This window comes from Rattus norvegicus, chromosome 4 (assembly GCF_036323735.1).
Source record: "Rattus norvegicus strain BN/NHsdMcwi chromosome 4, GRCr8, whole genome shotgun sequence".
Classification (NCBI taxonomy): Eukaryota; Metazoa; Chordata; class Mammalia; order Rodentia; family Muridae; genus Rattus; species Rattus norvegicus.
Window position 1 is genome coordinate 178,052,534 of NC_086022.1, and position 16,631 is coordinate 178,069,164.

General features: G+C 45.0%; 1 long non-coding RNA gene across 1 annotated transcript; it reads right to left on the reverse strand.

Annotated features, from left to right (window-relative positions):
• Positions 1-385: 385 nt before the first annotated feature.
• On the reverse strand, positions 386-15,429 carry LOC102553594 (uncharacterized). Its single transcript, XR_005504051.2, has 4 exons — positions 15,297-15,429; positions 13,870-13,955; positions 13,294-13,381; positions 386-982 (listed from the first exon to the last, which is right to left on the reverse strand). It is a non-coding gene; the product is annotated as an uncharacterized LOC102553594 (long non-coding RNA).
• Between the last annotated feature and the right edge of the window lie 1,202 nt (positions 15,430-16,631).

Consider the following 16,631-nt stretch of genomic DNA (forward strand, 5'->3'; position numbering starts at 1 on the left):
GGACCAAACCTATTCAAACCACGAGTGTGAGCGCTTTAACCCTGAACAGCTCTCCAGACTCTCCTTCTCCGATTATCCTAATTTGCAGTCACCTGCCCTCCTAGCTTTTTCATTTGAGACGTTCTTCTGCTTTTATTCTGACATGATAGATTAATCTCTGTCTATCTGTCTTTAGAAAGACACACGTTGGGGCCCACAAGATGGCTTATCATGTAAAGTGGTTTGCCCCCACCAGGCCTGACAACCTGACTTCAATACCTAGAACCTACGTGGTAGAGAGAACTGACTCCTGCAAGTTATCCTCTGACACCTCTGGATGTCCCACATAGGCCGTGATACATGTGCGTTGCACACGCCATTTCAAAATATAAAAGGAACCCACCTGTTGGCATTACTATTTCGTGCTTTACCGACACATCATGGTCATGAGGCCATGTAAACATCTGGTGCTACCTCTTTGTCCTTTTCTATTTGCTGTTGGGTGGTCTAGTGACTGAACACAGGACCCTGTTCTACCACCGAGCTGTATCCTGAGCTCACTGACTTTAGAGTTTTAGAAACACCTTCCCCCTCCCCCGGCCCCCAACTCACGTTTCCTCTTTTGGGGTCTCATAATTGGGTGAAGTTCAGCTTTGTTTTCCATTTTACCTTTATTTAAAATGGGCACAAATTTTAAAGTCTTCACAAACATAAGTCAAACAGCACGTAAAGCGGAGGAATGGGAAGTGGATGGGGTCATGAGCAAACCTCACAAAGGAGAAAGCGAAGGAAAACGCGTGATCTTGTCGGCCTCGGATGACGCCCACCACGCTGGATTGTTGCCATTCAGTTATGTTGTATTCACAGCGGTGTCAGCTGCAGATGAGACACTTTGTAGTAGAGCTTATATTTCCTCCCGCTCTTGATTTTCTTTCCTGAACCATGGTAACGTGAATTGTAGGCAATGCGACATTTCTCTCTTAAACTCTTCAGCAAGTATCTCCTAAAACAAAGATATTTTCCCATATAGCCGTTATTATTAAACTCGAGAAACTTAAACTGGTACAATAAAATTATTGAGTAAATAGTCCCTGATAAAATATCCCCCATCCCCCAACCGTTTGCATTCCCCTCCCTCAACCTCAATCCAGGTGCTAATCTGTAGGGGGAGGCGCTGTTTCCTTAATTGGTTCTTGATTTCATCTATAAAGAAGGCAATAGCTAATTGCTGGGCAAAGGGGAAAGGAGGGGCTTCTGGGTCCCAGGAGGAAGAGAAGAGGTGCAGGAATAGAGGAGGCGTCTGCAGCCAGGCGTTGGGAGAAGAAGAAAGCATCAGTTATGTAAGGCCATGGAGAAACCTAGGGCCTGCGGCCTGCCTCCACTGTGGGCAGGGACCGAGGAGGTTGAGGGGAGCTAGTAGTTGGTAGCTGATAGGATTACACCGGGAGATTCTACACCCAGCATTTGTGATATCTGACAAATTCTAAAGTACTAAAGCTGTCTAGTGTTTTCATTCTGCGGAGCTAAGGTGGGCAGAGGAAAGAGCCTAGGCGATAGCTGGCGGCTTATCAAAGCTGGCGGAGAGGAGTGCAGACAGTAGCTCCGGGACTTTCCAGGTTGTAGGTTGGTTGCGACTCATTTTGGAGCAAAACCCGGAGCTCAGGCTCCGCCCTGGGCTTTTAATCAGTCTGTGTCATTGTCCCCCGACTCATCATCAAGACTAACTTTCTCGGCGTCACAATGTCCTTCCGTTCGTGTACAGAAGTTATAGAACTGGGAGAGCAACGCAGATGGAGATGTCACGGAAACCATACAGGGCTGTTCAGGTGGGCGCCAAGGGGCAGAGGAATTGAAAGCGCAGAAGGGCATGATCCGCGCCTGGGAATTACTTTGCATTTGGATTATATAAAAGGCTTAATTAAAGTTCTTCATGTTTTAAAAAATATTTTAATTGAGGGTTTTGCACCAAGGTACTTAAGGTAAAAAACAAACAAACAAACAAACAAACAAACAAACAACAAAACAAAAACGGACAACAGAAATCTTTAAATGGTTACAATTCTCTTCAGTTCCAGTTGTTGAGAAAACTAACACTCAAAAAGATGTTGTGTGACGCTGGAACACACGGGGGCTGACCGGACTGTGTTGGCATACTTAACAGCATGTTTCCTTCAATGGATGTGTTCTGACTTACCGATTGAATTGGGTCTTGGTCTACTAATTCTGTCCTCTAATATCTATCAAAGGTAAAGTTCTTACTTCTCCCATTAGTTTGTACGTATCCCAATTACTCTGTGATTTAGGTTCTGTGTTTGACAGGGTTTCTGAGAAAAGTCCTCAATAGCTCTTCCTTCTCCTCCTAACACAGGAAATGACTTTTCTGGCTTCCAGATCTCTGTCTCACCACCTTAGTTTATATTATGAATCTATGCATATATTTGCTCTTTAAAACATTATTTATATACAGTATTATAAATTTCTACTTCTATAATTGCTCTAACAATAAGCCATACTTCAGAGCAGTGCTCTTTTACGAATTCTAAAATTTGCCATGGAAAACTACAGTAGATAAAGACCAATAGAATGTGATCAAAGAAACGATATAATATTTTCTATAATAGTGCTGGGAGAACTGACGATTTTCATGTAAGATAATGAATAAACTTGAATTCTCACCTTATATCAGACATAGACATCGATTCAAGGTAAGTTATAATCTTAAATGAGTGATAAAAATGAGAATAAATATGTAATATTGGATATGTGGTGGTTTGAATGAGAATGGCTTCCCATAGGCTCATATTTGAACACTTGGTCCCAAGTTGGTAGAAGTGCTTGGGAAAGATTATGTGGCATGGCCTTATTGGGGTAGGCATGGCCTTCTTGGAGGAGGCGTGGCCTTCTTGGAGGAGGTGTGGCCTTCTTGGAGGAGGTGTGGCCTTATTGGAGGAGGCGTGGCCTTATTGGAGGAGGCGTGGCCTTATTGGAGGAGGTGTGGCCTTATTGGAGGAGGCGTGGCCTTATTGGAGGAGGTGTGGCCTTTTGGAGGAGCCTTGGCCTTGTTGGAGGAGGTGTGTCACTGGAAGCAGGTTGTGAGATTTAACAAGGCTTACACTATTCCTAGACTCCTCTCTGCTTCCTGTTTATGGATTAAGATGTGAACTCTCAGTTCCATCCCCAGCTTCCTGCCACCAAGCCTTGGCTCCACCCTCATAAACATCTAACCTTCTGGAGTCATAAACCCAATTAAACACGTTCCTTTGTAAATTGCTTTGGTAATGGTAATCACAGAAATAGGAAAAGTTGTTAATACAGATATTAAATTTTATAGATTATGGCATGAAAAGTACAAGAGTTAAGAGAAGATTGAGAATTTAGACTATGAGACCTGAAAACTCTGGAACTAGAGAAGAACATTTGCTGATCTTCCAGAGGACTAGAATTTGGTTCCCAGCATCCACATTTAGCAGCTTACAACTGTGTAGTCCCATTGTGAAACTCCAGTTCCTGGGGAGTTAGCACCCTCTGCTGGCCTATGTGGGCACTGCACTCATGTCCACACACACCTACAGGTGCATGTGCATGCATACACACACATATACACACACATGCACACACGCATACATGCATATCAGAAAATAATAAAAATAATAAAAATACAGTCTTAAAAAATACACCCAAACCTGAAAACATTTTCTGCTTCAAGGAATATCACGAAGACTGTAAAACAAGTCCTATAATGGGGAAAACCTTTGCAAGTCATATATTTATTTAAAGGATATCCAGGATTTCCAGAATATATATACAAGGCAAGAAAGAATTATTATAACAATCCAGTAATGAAATTACAGGATCTGATAACAGGCGGGATGAAGGACTTGTCCACATCCACCAAGCAGAATGAGTACCGCCTATCTGCACACCAGGGCGCCTTCTGGGGATGATATAGACACTTAGGTGACCTTGCAGAACAGTAGTGGTCCACTGAGGGTGGAAGGGTATTTTTGCTTTTCTGCACTGTCTTTCCCATAAGCTTTCCTTGGACTTGGAGTTTTGTTTTTTTTTTTTTTTTTTTTTTTGTGTTTTGTTTTTTTTTTTAGTAGAGGGAGGAGACATTAGGACTTAAATACTGTATTTCATTGCCATTCTGGTTCCCCACATAGGAGGTACACTGTGGTGTACCTTCACTGGAAATAATGTGGGGACTGTTGGGACTAGACCACCTGGGGTCAGTGAGGAAACAAAGAACAGGAGATGGGGTTCAGAATAACAGCGTAGAGACCCTGGTGGCAGCTCAGAATTCTGTCGGTGCCAACACAGCATGAGAGAAGCTGGCCAATAGCATTGCACTGCAGGACGTGAGGTTGATGGGCCTCTCAGGCTCAACCCTTTGGCTTCTTTTCTCACCCCAGTGCTTTTCTTGAAACTTTCCCAGTCTGCATTAGTGATTATCTATCTGCAAGAGGAACATATGGCCTGGCCCAGGCCAGCTGCTGAGCTCTGACTCTGACAAACCCATGTTCATTCCTTAACCCTTTCCTCGGCAGACACCGGGAACAGTGCCGAGAACAGAGAAGGGGGGCGGGGCAGTGCCGAGAGGAACAGAGACGGAACATCTGGCTTGCTTGGCCTGGTTGCCGTATGGTTAATAAGTCAATTTTCAACGCTAACGCTCGACAGTACCCCAGCACGGAGGAGAGTGTGTTAACGCATGTCTGAAGAGGGTAGCCTGTCCTTTTCCAGTCCAATTTGTTGAGTAATGATCTCCGAGATCGCACATAGCTTCAGAGCCTGGCCTTAGGTCACGCTCCAGTACAGGACCCAATCTCCAGTTATTGACTAGTTGGGAAAGACAATCTACACTGCTGCCCACGGAAGTGTAGGACTCAGCTAGCAATGCTAACTCCCTGCAGCTTCCAGCCAGTGATCTCATAGGAATATAGAGAGCCCGTGGTTCTGCTTCGCCTCAGACTATCACTAACAGACTAGAGAACGACAGATCTTCCTGTTTGGGGTCACCACTCACTGGTCCAACCAGAATCTTAGGTTGGCTGGAGAAAGAGAAGACCACTCACCACCAAGGAATACCAGCAAAGGTTATAAGAAAGAGTCATTCCTTAAAGGTTTGGCAACCAGCCCAAGAGCTCAGGGATTGTGAAAAATTAGGGAAATATAGTATCATCCAAAGAAACAAATTTCTGACAATAAACTCTGAAGAAGCGGAGATTTGTGGAATGACTCCCAGCACCCCACTACCTGCAAAGGACTCAGGATCATCATGGCAGCAAAGTTGGGAAATTACAGGAACACACATTTAGAGACACAAACAGAATTTGGAAAACAACTTACAAGCAAAACAAGAATTCTAGCAAAGAAAGGAAAACAAAGAAATAAAAACTTGGTGTAGGTAAAAGCAGATGCCACAGAGACCTGGCCGCCTGGGCTCAGTTCCAGAATCTCAGGGTAGAAGTGAAGGATAGATATCTGAAAGTCATTCTCTGACCTCCACCCATGACACGTGTGCACACACACTCACGGGCCACGCACATACAAAGATAATGATGATGATGATAATACGATATTTTTTTTTGAAGAAGAAAGTATTAGTTAACCTAACGATGGGATATTTGAAAAACAGATGAAAAAGCAAAAGAAAATGGAAGGAAATTACAGAAGGATAATGAAGGGCCAAGAAAAGTATATTTCAGCATAAGGCCTGGAAATCTTCCTGAATCTTGGGAAAGACAGCATGCTTGCAGAGAGCAAGAATACAGAGGTTTACAACCAAATTCAGCCCAAATAGGAAATCAGTGTGACAAATGACTAAATTAAAAATCAAATCAAATGGAGCTGGGGATTTAGCTCAGTGGTAGAGCGCTTACCTAGGAAGCGCAAGGCCCTGGGTTTGGTCCCCAGCTCCAAAAAAAAAAAAAGAAAAGGCCAGGTCTATTACACTGTTGACTCTACCAAACATTTAAAAATTGTATCTGCTCTTTATTGACTTCTTCCAAAAGCTTAAAGAATAAACGAGTATTCCAATTTGTCTCTATGGCATCAGCATTGCCCTGATAATAAAGCCAGATGCCTGTTCTATAACTGAAAAGTAACAATAGGCCGGAATCAGAATATGAGTAAACAAGTCATCACGGTAAAAGAACTATTCACCAGGATGAAGCGGGCGTAGTCTTTGGCATGGAGAGATAGATCAATATATCCACAACAATGCAGCTGACATTAAATGAGGACGAAGAGAAGCTGTGTGGTGAGGAGCTGAACTGAACGCATCCTTTGTAAGGTGATGGGCGAGACAAGGGTCCCGTTCTCCTCACTTCTCTTCAGCTTGGTCTTGAATTGCCCGTTTTCTTACTGGGAATGCATTCAGCTCCTCGCTACACAGCTTCTCTTATACCTCAGATAATTCTGGGAAGGATGATTACCCGCAATCTGAAAAAAAAATAGACCCTATCTCATACCATTCACAAAAATAGTATCAAATTTATTTACAGGCTTAACAAGAGACCCCCAAAACTAAGAGAAATAACCGGAATCAGGTGAGGAAAGTTGCCCAACGGTGACTTGAAGTTTTGCTATCACCTTCAAAGCTCACTGAACCCAACAAACATACGGTGGGGTTATTTAAAACTAGAAACCACAGGCACGGGGAGAGAAAGAATCCCGCAAAATGAGGGGAGCGTACCGAATGGGAGACGGCATTTGCAAACTGTGTGTTTGCTGAGTCATCATTCACACTACGTGAGCCGACCTCAAAGAGTCAGGTAAGGTGGTTACGGATAAAAACATAGGTCGTGAACCTAGACGCTCCCAAAAGGTGACAGGAATGCGGTCACTGGTTTGATTGGTGATGCTTAGTACAAATTCGAACCGCAGTGGGCTACTGTTTATTACCATTAGGGTGACTTTTATCAGAAGTCAAACTGTGTCAAGGAGACAAATGGAGCGCTACGCTGTACTGATCCATGATCATGGATGTTGGTATAGGACTGACATATAATTCAGCTGTTCCAGGGTTATGGATACATTAAAGTGAGTGAAGATCAATATATCAGGGAGATCTGCATTGCAGTATCATGTAAAATCAACCTGGACAGGATATCGTTCACAAAATGTAAAGAATTTTTTTAAAAGCAGAATGACTATGAAGTGGGGTATTATTCAGCCTTAAAAAAGTAAAATTTTGGGACAAGAAGAATGACTCTACAGGGCATTTTAATTGGGACATTATTTGCACATCTTTAGAGAGTATATTGATTCTAGTAGGTCTGGATTTTCTTTCTTCATGCCCTGATGGTTGATCTTGGGTATCATCTAGACGTACTTATGAAGGGAGGGCATGGAGTGATGACTTGCCTTCATAAGATCAGCCTGTAAGGCATGTCTGAGTAGCATGTTCTTGAGGGCTAATTGGTGTGAGCCCCTAGCCCACTGTGGGCAGTGCTACCCCTAGCAGGTGCTCTGCGAAGGTCTAAGAAACAAGAGCACGGATGTGAGCGAAGTGTCCTTCAGGGGTTCTTGCTTCAGGTTTCTGGTTTGGCTTCCTCTAACCATGAACTGCAACCTACAGGACAAACTCTTCCCTCCCCAAGTTGCTTTTGGTTGGTGTTTTATCACAGGGACAGAAAGCAAACAAGAACAGTATTTTACTGAGTATTCTGCATATTGCGTGATCTTTCCACTTTGTGTCATGATCTTTGGTCATGATAAGGTTTGACTATTCTTTCTCTTTTGTGTCTGTGCTTTCTCATGCTGACGGCTGGCTCTCTCGTGTCTCTGTGCTGACCTTCCCTAAGCATGTCTTACAGAGACGATCAGGTGATAGCAAACTCCCCATTTCTGCTTATTTTAGAAAGATTTTTTTATTTCACCTTAATTTCTGAAGGATAGTTTTGCTGGATATAATACTTTATTAATAGTTTTGTGTCGTGCCCACCTCGTCCGGCAAGGAAGATGCAACACGGTTGGATTCTTCTCAACAGCCTTTACTGCAGGACACCTTCTTTGTTGATACAGGGAGGCAGCGGCAGCCAGCCCTAAGTGTTACAGCTCCAAGTGTTACAGCTTTAAGTGTTACCAGGCCGAGCGGCTTTGCCGCTCGGCTTATATACACAACAGTATGCTAATCTTCTTTCAGGGATTGGTGGGGCACGAGTCACCCCACTGCCATCCCAGCTACTTGTCCTCCAGAGATTGGCACGGCATGAACTCCCATTTAGCATAGTACCGCCCCAGCCAGACTGACGTCAGGTGCAAAACCCCACACATGCTCAGTACTGTTGTTAGGAGGGCGCCAGATTCACCTCATTATCATACAGCTGCCGCGCCGCTCCCTACAGTTTTGTGTTTGTTTTTGTTTCATGAGTTCGCAGCTATCATCCAGTCTTCTTCTGGATCTTAAGGTTTCTGCTGAGTCTGTTGGGGTCTAAGGTGATTCCCTTGTATATAACTTGATGTTTTAATCTTGTTATTTTTAGTGTATTTTCATTTTTGCTATAATTTTGGGTCTTGTTTTCTTTCTGGTGAGTATATTTGGGATCCTTTTTCTTATCTAGATGTCCAAGTCTCTTTGAAGACTTGGGAAATCTCAACTACTGTTTTGTGATTTTATAATACCTCACTGTTTCTTCTCTGGAGTTCTCACAGTCTGACTATTGTCTACCTAATAAGTTCCTACTTGCTATGCAGACTCTATCTCTTCAATTCTTTGTTTCTTCTTCCTCTTCCTCCCCTCCTCCTCTTCCTCCCCTCCTCCTCTTCCTCCCCTCCTCCTCTTCCTCCCCTCCTCCTCTTCCTCCCCTCCTCCTCTTCCTCCCCTCCTCCTCTTCCTCCCCTCCTCCTCTTCCTCCTCCTCCTCCTCTTCCTCCCCTCCTCCTCTTCCTCCCCTCCTCCTCTTCCTCCTCCTCCTCCTCTTCCTCCCCTCCTCCTCTTCCTCCCCCTCTCCTCTTCCTCCTCCTCCTCATCTTCCTCCCCTCTCCTCCTCTTCCTCCTCCTCCTTTTTCTGACTGTCTAGCGGGCAAATTCTGTTGTCTAGTAGGTGTCTTCAAGCTTAAACTTTTTTTCTTCGTGTTCTAGTGTGTGGTAGAAGATCTCCTAGTTTTTATTTCAGTAATTGATAATTTTTTTCCCAAGATTTCAATTTGTTCTTTTTCTGTGATGTATATCTCTTTGGTGAGTTTCTCAGCCACATTCTGAATTGTTCTTTCATTTGTTGGGCTACCTGTCTTTTCACTCAGTTTCCTTAACATCATTACTTGGAACAAAATTCCAATATATCGCAGATTTCTTTCAAATCAGGATCTATTTCTGGAGAAATTTAAATCTGGTTTTTTGGAGGAGTAATAATTTTTCATATTTCTCGTATACCTACACAACACACAGACATCTGTTATATCAGCCACTCCAAATTTTATGGCAGAGGTTTGGTAGGAAAAAATGATTCATATGAGATGCAGGATTCTGTTGGGTAGAAACTTCCCAGCCTCTGGAGGATGGAGAGGTGGCTTACTGGGGCAACACAACACTTCTCGGAAAGCATGAGGATTGGAGTTTGTATTCCCCAGCATTTATAAAAATACCAGGTTGGTGTGATTAGCCTGTAATTCCAGTACTTGGGAAATGGAGAAAAGGGACCCCCAGTACATTCTGGTGAGGGAGACCAGCTGAATTGCTGAGCTCTGGTTTCATGTAAGAGACCCTACCTCAAGAAATAAGGTGAAGAGCAATTGTAAAGGAGTATCAGCTTCTGGCCTCCACATAGATGTGCATTCCCACACTCGTGAACACACACACACACACACACACACACACACACACACACACACACGCACACGCACACACACACACACACAGAACATCCATGAGATTTCTTCAGCTGTAGTTCTTACAAGGAGTATCTGTGAGTGCCTCTTTAGTCAGACTTGTAAGGATTTGTTCAGGAACACAGTGGCTTGAGTCTACACTGGACATGGCTTCCCACAGTGCATTTCCAGAGATCCAATAATGCTAAAAACTGGTGATAGCAGCGTGGGAGCCTCTGCAAACATGAGGGCTGGCAGAGTAAGAATGGAGTGAGGCAAGAAGGAAATCAGGTTCAGCATGATTTATCATGGCTCAGTATGACCCAACATGGCTCATCATGACTCAGCATGACTCAGCATGACTCAGCAAGGCTCAGTATGACCCGGCGTGACTCAGTATGACCCAACATGGCTCAACATGACTCAGCATGGCTCAGCATGACTCAGCAAGGCTCAGTATGACCCGGTGTGACTCAGCATGACTCAGCATGGCTCAGCATGGCTCAGCATGGCTCAGCATGACTCAGTCGAGGGTGTTGGTTCCAACTTGTAGAGCCTGACCCTGTGCGGCTTATTTTAGACATATTTAAGTACAAGTTTGGAAAAGAGGTTGACAATGATCACATCAAAGCTTAAGACATGACTACATGGAAACGCTTGTGCAGTGTTCCCATTCTCTTCCATAAGAATGGGTTCTATAGCTCAAAGACCTAGGGGAGGATCTGGTATGGTCTACGTCATCATAGAGGTCACCAAGCTATAACGTTCATGTGGCTTCTCCCCTAAGAATTTCTCTGGACTGGGAAACAATGCTCAAGATAAAGATCTAGAGAGGAAGGTTTTGGGATAAGTATAATAGTCTAGGGGATTAGGGTGTGGCCATGTTTGTATACGTAGCATGGATCACCAGACTGTTAGCCACTCCCAGTGGAAGATGGGTAGACATCCCAGTTTACCAAAGAAACTAGCCTGTGTGTATAATGTTCCTGGTCTTGCTGGTGCTTATGTGTGAGCACAGGCCCTTGTGAGCACTACTTCTTTGTCCCTATTTTCCTGTTTCTTTCATTTATCTTTTTCATACAATATGTTTGATTACATTCCTGCTCCTCCCCTAACTCCTCCCATTATCATCCCTGCCCACTCTATGTTCTCTCTTTCTCTCTCAAAACAAAAGTAAATCTACAGAATCCAAACAAGCAGAAAACCAATAAGAAAAAACAAAGCAAAACAGAATACATTGTGCGTGTGTGTGTGTGTGTGTGCGTGTGTGCGTGTGTGTGTGCGTGTTTGTGTGTGTGTGTGTGTGTGTGTGTGTGTGTACCAGCTACCCCTGAGCCCTGGGCCTATCCTGGACATGGTTCCTTTTCTGTTAGTGAAGACTGATAATCCTTTTCCCAGAAGGTATCAACTGTTGTAAATTGCTTCTTAGCTATGGGTAGAACTTTGTGTTTATTTTCTCTTCTTCATTCTGGAATTCTGTTTGAATCTGTGTTGCTCTTAGGTATGCTGTTGCAATCTCCGTGACTTTACGTAACTTACGTACTTTTGACAAAAACTTTCATGGCTGTATTTTTACAGGACACGGCAGGGGTTTGTGGTCTTATCGTGGTCTCGATGCTAAGAGCTGCAGAGATCTGCCCATGAGTTATTTTGGGGCTTGTTGCTTGGTTATCTACATTCCTGGAGGTACAGGCTTTGGAGGACAGACATTATCTACATTCTGGGGAACATGTGTAGATGGCTTGTGGCTTTGGTATCCCTTGGTGTAGAGCTTCAGAGCATGGGCAGAGGAAACATTAGTGCCACCAGGGTGCGTGGTGTTGGCACCATAGTAGTAAGGATGCAGAACACGGATGTGACTTTTCCTCAACCTCATGGTGAGTGTGAGTGACAGTGTAGCATCGGTGGCAAGACTGGGCTGTGGAGAAACTCATTTCTAGTCTTGTGACCCTGATAGCCATGCCTTGGAGTTTTAGGACACAGGTGAGTCTTCTGGAAGTTCCCAAGGGACAGGATTTGGATTCCTGTGGTTCTGAAGTGGGTAGGGATGGGCTTATGCCTCTGGTAGTTGCTGGTCCTGCTGCAACCTGGGTGTTGAGGGGCTAGCCTTCCACTCAGGTTCACACAGGCCTGAGGCTCTGACAGTGTCCTTGACTCATCTATCGGCCCTCTGCTGTGACAGGGTGACAAAGACGTGGCAGTTGTATGGATAACAGCTAGGTTTCTGGCGTGGGGAGTGCAGCATTGGGAGGGCTCAGTTCCTTTTCTGTAACAGGGCCGTCACTTCTCTCAAACCAGCTACGCAGAGCAGATTTCAAGCTTGTGGGACTGTGGACATCTCTAGTTGGGACTTCCAGTCTACTGCTTTGCTGGAGGTGGCTAGTGTTTTCCAGCTTCTCTTTGCTCAGCTGGACCCATCCTGCCATCTGCAGCTCAGGAAGCCAGGGCCTTGGTTGCAATTCGCTTTGCCCTTTGGTCTCCGTTGCCTGTCAGAATCACACTGTTCATTATTCCCCTCACTTCCTTGCTCTCTGTGGCCGAGGATACTCAGGGCTCTGCTCTGCAGCCATCTCCTACAGAACATGAACCAGCATGAAATAAGCCCAGGCACAGGCAGGCAGAGACTTTGAGATGTTGTGGTGCAAGAAAAAATGACTCCCTAGGAACTGAATGGGGTTAGCAGAGGCTGGGATGGGGAGGAGGGTCTGCAAGTTGCCAGATAAAAGGTGGGGAGGCAGGCAGAAGGAAGGAGTCTTGAGATGTGCTGCACTGTCAAGTGACTGCAGTCAAGATGATGGACAGCAAAGCCCCAGTGTGTCCCCCAACAAACGTCAAGGAAGATGACGGACACATTGATGACGCTTGATTTAATTACTCTGCATTGTGTGCACACATCAAAATGCCACATTGTTCTCCGTGAATGCAAAGTCTATGATTTGTCAATTAGAATGCTGTAAGGAAAAATGTAGTAAAAAAAACAAAACAAGTAAATCAATCATAAAACAGAAAGCAAAGGATTGGAGCAGACAGTCCCCGAAAGTTACCCAAGTCGTCAACCAAACTCCAAAAAATACTGGATTTCACCTTGCACCCACTGTGTTAAAGACAGACAGACGGTTCCAAGTGTTGTAGGGGATTTGGAGAAATGAAAACTTTTGCTATGGGTGTGGTGGTTCACGCTTACAATCCCGGTAGTTAAGAAGCTGAGGCAGGAGGATTGCCAGTCTGAGGTCAGCTTGGGATACACAGTGATACCTTGTCTCAAAACAACGTCAACAGCCAAACTAAAACAAAGAAAGTGAATAAAGCAAACAAAAGGCTCCAACAGGAGGCTGTTTATTTTGTAAAATGTTAGGTTTCTGTCAGGCTGACATGGGTCAGGGACTTCTGGGTAACAGGGACTTCTACTGGGAAAAAATGCGTCCATCAAATTGGCTTATAGGCAAGTCAGTAGTTGATATGGGAGGGCCCTAGGGCACACACGAAAGCAAACTGAGCTTACCGGAAGGAGCATGCTTCAGAGGCCTCTGCCTCAGTTCCTGCTTCCAGATTCCCACCCAGACGTCTTCCATGATGGAGTGCGATGGAAGCTGTAAGATAGAAGAAAACCCTTTCTTCCTCCCCACTGTCGCTTTGGTCATGGTGTTGACCACAGCGATAGGAACCCCAACGGAGGCACCCACACCTCCCGCAGAAATGCATATGCATTGAACATGTTTATAACAGCACCGTTTATAACCCTACCAAAGAAGAGACCAGCTCACATGTCTATCACAAGATGAAAGCCCAGATGCCCTGTGGTACAGGCTCAGCCATAAACAAGAGCTGTAGTAGTAAATATTTAATCTCAAATTTGGGGTTTCTACTCCACCTTTGATCACTCAGTTCCCAGATAAAGACACACAACTTTATGTTTGTAATAAGCCTTAGTCAGCACTAAATCTGGGCAGATACCTAACTTCTCAACTATTAGAATCTATTTCCCATCAATAACCCTGAATTATAACTTGCTGTATTCTATCTGGGCTGATCTTAACTCCAATTGGCCAACCCTCATGCCCATGTATTGAGAACTCACCTACTCCATGGTGTCTCTCCTCTCTTCCTCTTCTCCTCACCCCAGTGCTGTGAAAGCTGCCCATGTGTGACCCGGCTCTCTAGAGACTTAGAGTTCGAAGGTTGTACAGGGTGAGGGAGAGTAGGGCCGAATGCTAATAGGTAGGGAGATTCTTTTGGGGGGGGGCAGAGTTAAACATTGTCAAATTACATAACAGAGGTAAAGATGAAAAGCAGGTGAGACAATATGCAATTCTCTATCAACAAATCAGTTTAAATGCAATGTGGGTAGAAAGGGAGGGTCCTGTGATAGGCATTTTTTCATACCTCCTAATTTTTAAAACACTAATTTATGGTGTGTGTGTGTGTACGTACATGTCTGTGACTCACGGTGCACATGTGGAGGTGAGAGGACATCTACTGGAGGGATTAGAGGTAGGTGGGTGAGGAGTGACCTGGTTGGAGGAGGAGAGACCCAGAGGGAGGAGGAGGAGGAGCAGAAGGAAGAGGAAGAAGAGGAGGAAGAGGAGAAGGAGGAGGGGGAGGAGGAAGAAGAAGAGGAGGAGGAAGAAGAGAAGGAGGAGGGGGAGGAAGAGGAGGAGGAAGAGGAAGAGGAGAAGGAGGAGGGGGAAGAGGAAGAGGAGGGGGGGGAGAAGGAGGAGGAGGAGGAGGGGGAGGAGGAGGAGAAGGAGGAGGAGGAAGAGGAGGAGGAGGAGAAGGAGGAGGGGAGGAAGAGGAGAAGGAGGAGGGGGAGGAAGAGGAGGAAGAGGAAGAGGAGAAGGAGGAGGGGGAGGAGGAAGAAGAAGAGGAGGAGGAAGAGGAGAAGGAGGAGGAGGAAGAGGAGGAAGAAGAGGAGAAGGAGGAGGGGGAGGAAGAGGAGGAAGAGGAAGAGGAGAAGGAGGAGGGGGAGGAGGAAGAAGAAGAGGAGGAGGAAGAGGAGAAGGAGGAGGAGGAAGAGGAGGAAGAAGAGGAGAAGGAGGAGGGGGAGGAAGAGGAGGAAGAGGAAGAGGAGAAGGAGGAGGGGGAGGAGGAAGAAGAAGAGGAGGAGGAAGAGGAGAAGGAGGAGGAGGAAGAGGAGGAAGAAGAGGAGAAGGAGGGGGAGGAAGAGGAGGAGGAAGAAGAGAAGGAGGAGGGGGAGGAGGAGGAAGAGGAGGAGGAGGAGGAAGAGGAGGAGGAAGAGGAGAAGGAGGAAGAGGAGAAGGAGGAGGAGAAGGAGGAAGAGGAGGTTGGGGAGGGCAAGGAGGCTGCCACAAGGGGAGAGGAACCATGAGTACATGGCCAGGAGAAACAACAAGTATCTGGGGTACACCCGCAGGGAGGTACCCAGGCCTGTAGTTAGAACAGTAGGTTAGGGGAGACCCCCAGTAATTGTCAAAGCCAAATAAAACAGCCATAGTGTGAGTCTCATTTTTTGTAAGCAAGTCGGGGATAAGCTTAAATTGCTCTTACTGCATCGTCCAGATGGAGCGTAGCAAGTTCCAGCATGTCTCTGCTGTTAGACAGCATACTCCAAGCTAGCTGGCCCATGGCTGACCGGAGTTTGGTTCCCAGCGTCCATGTTGGGCAGCCTGTAACTGCCAATAACTGTAGCTGAAGGAGATCTAATGCCTCTCTGGCTTCTAAGGCTACCTGTATTCACATGAACATATATATATATATATATATATATATATATATATATATGTATATATGTGTATATATATGTATATATGTATATATGTGTGTCTGTGTCTGTGTGTGTTCATGTATGTCTATGTATGTGTGTATATATGCATGTATATAATGTATATACACACATATATGTATATATATGTAGATACATGTATATGTTTGTATATATACACATATACATGTATATAATTTATATGTATAACTAAACATAGAAATTAAAGAAGTAAGCCAATAAGATCAACAATTCTCACTTAAGGAAGAAACCAATTTTTGAAGCTCCTGAAACACCAGGAGATGTTGAAGAAAGAACGTAGACACAGTTGGGCTCTTATAAGTCATACCTGTTTTTATCAATGACTGGGAGCTCCTTGGAGAAGCTGGGTTTAGCCTTCCACACTTGCAAGGTGACCTTACTGCATATCCAAGCTCTTCTGGCTACGCCTTGGGGAGCCACTGTCAGTCACAGAGTCCTGGTTGTATGACACAGAGCCATCATGTGGCAGGGGCATTTTTTTCTCAACTAAACACATGAAAATGTTTCTCATTGCAGAAGCTTTCATTTTTTGTTTCGACACTGAGTTTGTCTTCTAAAGTCATCTTGAACATCTTAAGAAAGGCAGGCTGGTCAGAAACTGTGCATAGTCGTGGAAAATGACTTTAACCGAAGGTGGGTTGTTACACTATTGGTGTGTATGGCTGTGTGTGCGGTGTCTGCGTGTCTGCCTGTGTGTGTGCTGACGTGAAGGTCGAGGTTGACACTGGGTCTCTTCTTTAATCACTCTTTCCCTATGCTTGTGAGGTACGGTCTTCCATTGATCCTGGAGACCCCTGGCTGCCTTAGGCTGGCTGGCAAATGGATCTCAGGCATCTTCCTACCCGGACATCATGATAACCACTCTACCCCCACGCCCATCATTTTATGTGAGTGCCAAGGCTCAGTGGAGTCTTCAAGGTTGCTCTGGACGCGCACCTTCTCATCTCCAGCCCACTTCTATTACTCTCATAGAATTACATAGCGATTTCCACCCTGGCGCACCTCCCAAAGTCACTTAAAACAATGCAGGGGGTTCACAGTGTGAGCTCCCGCCCTCTCTCCAGTATTTTAATTCCGGG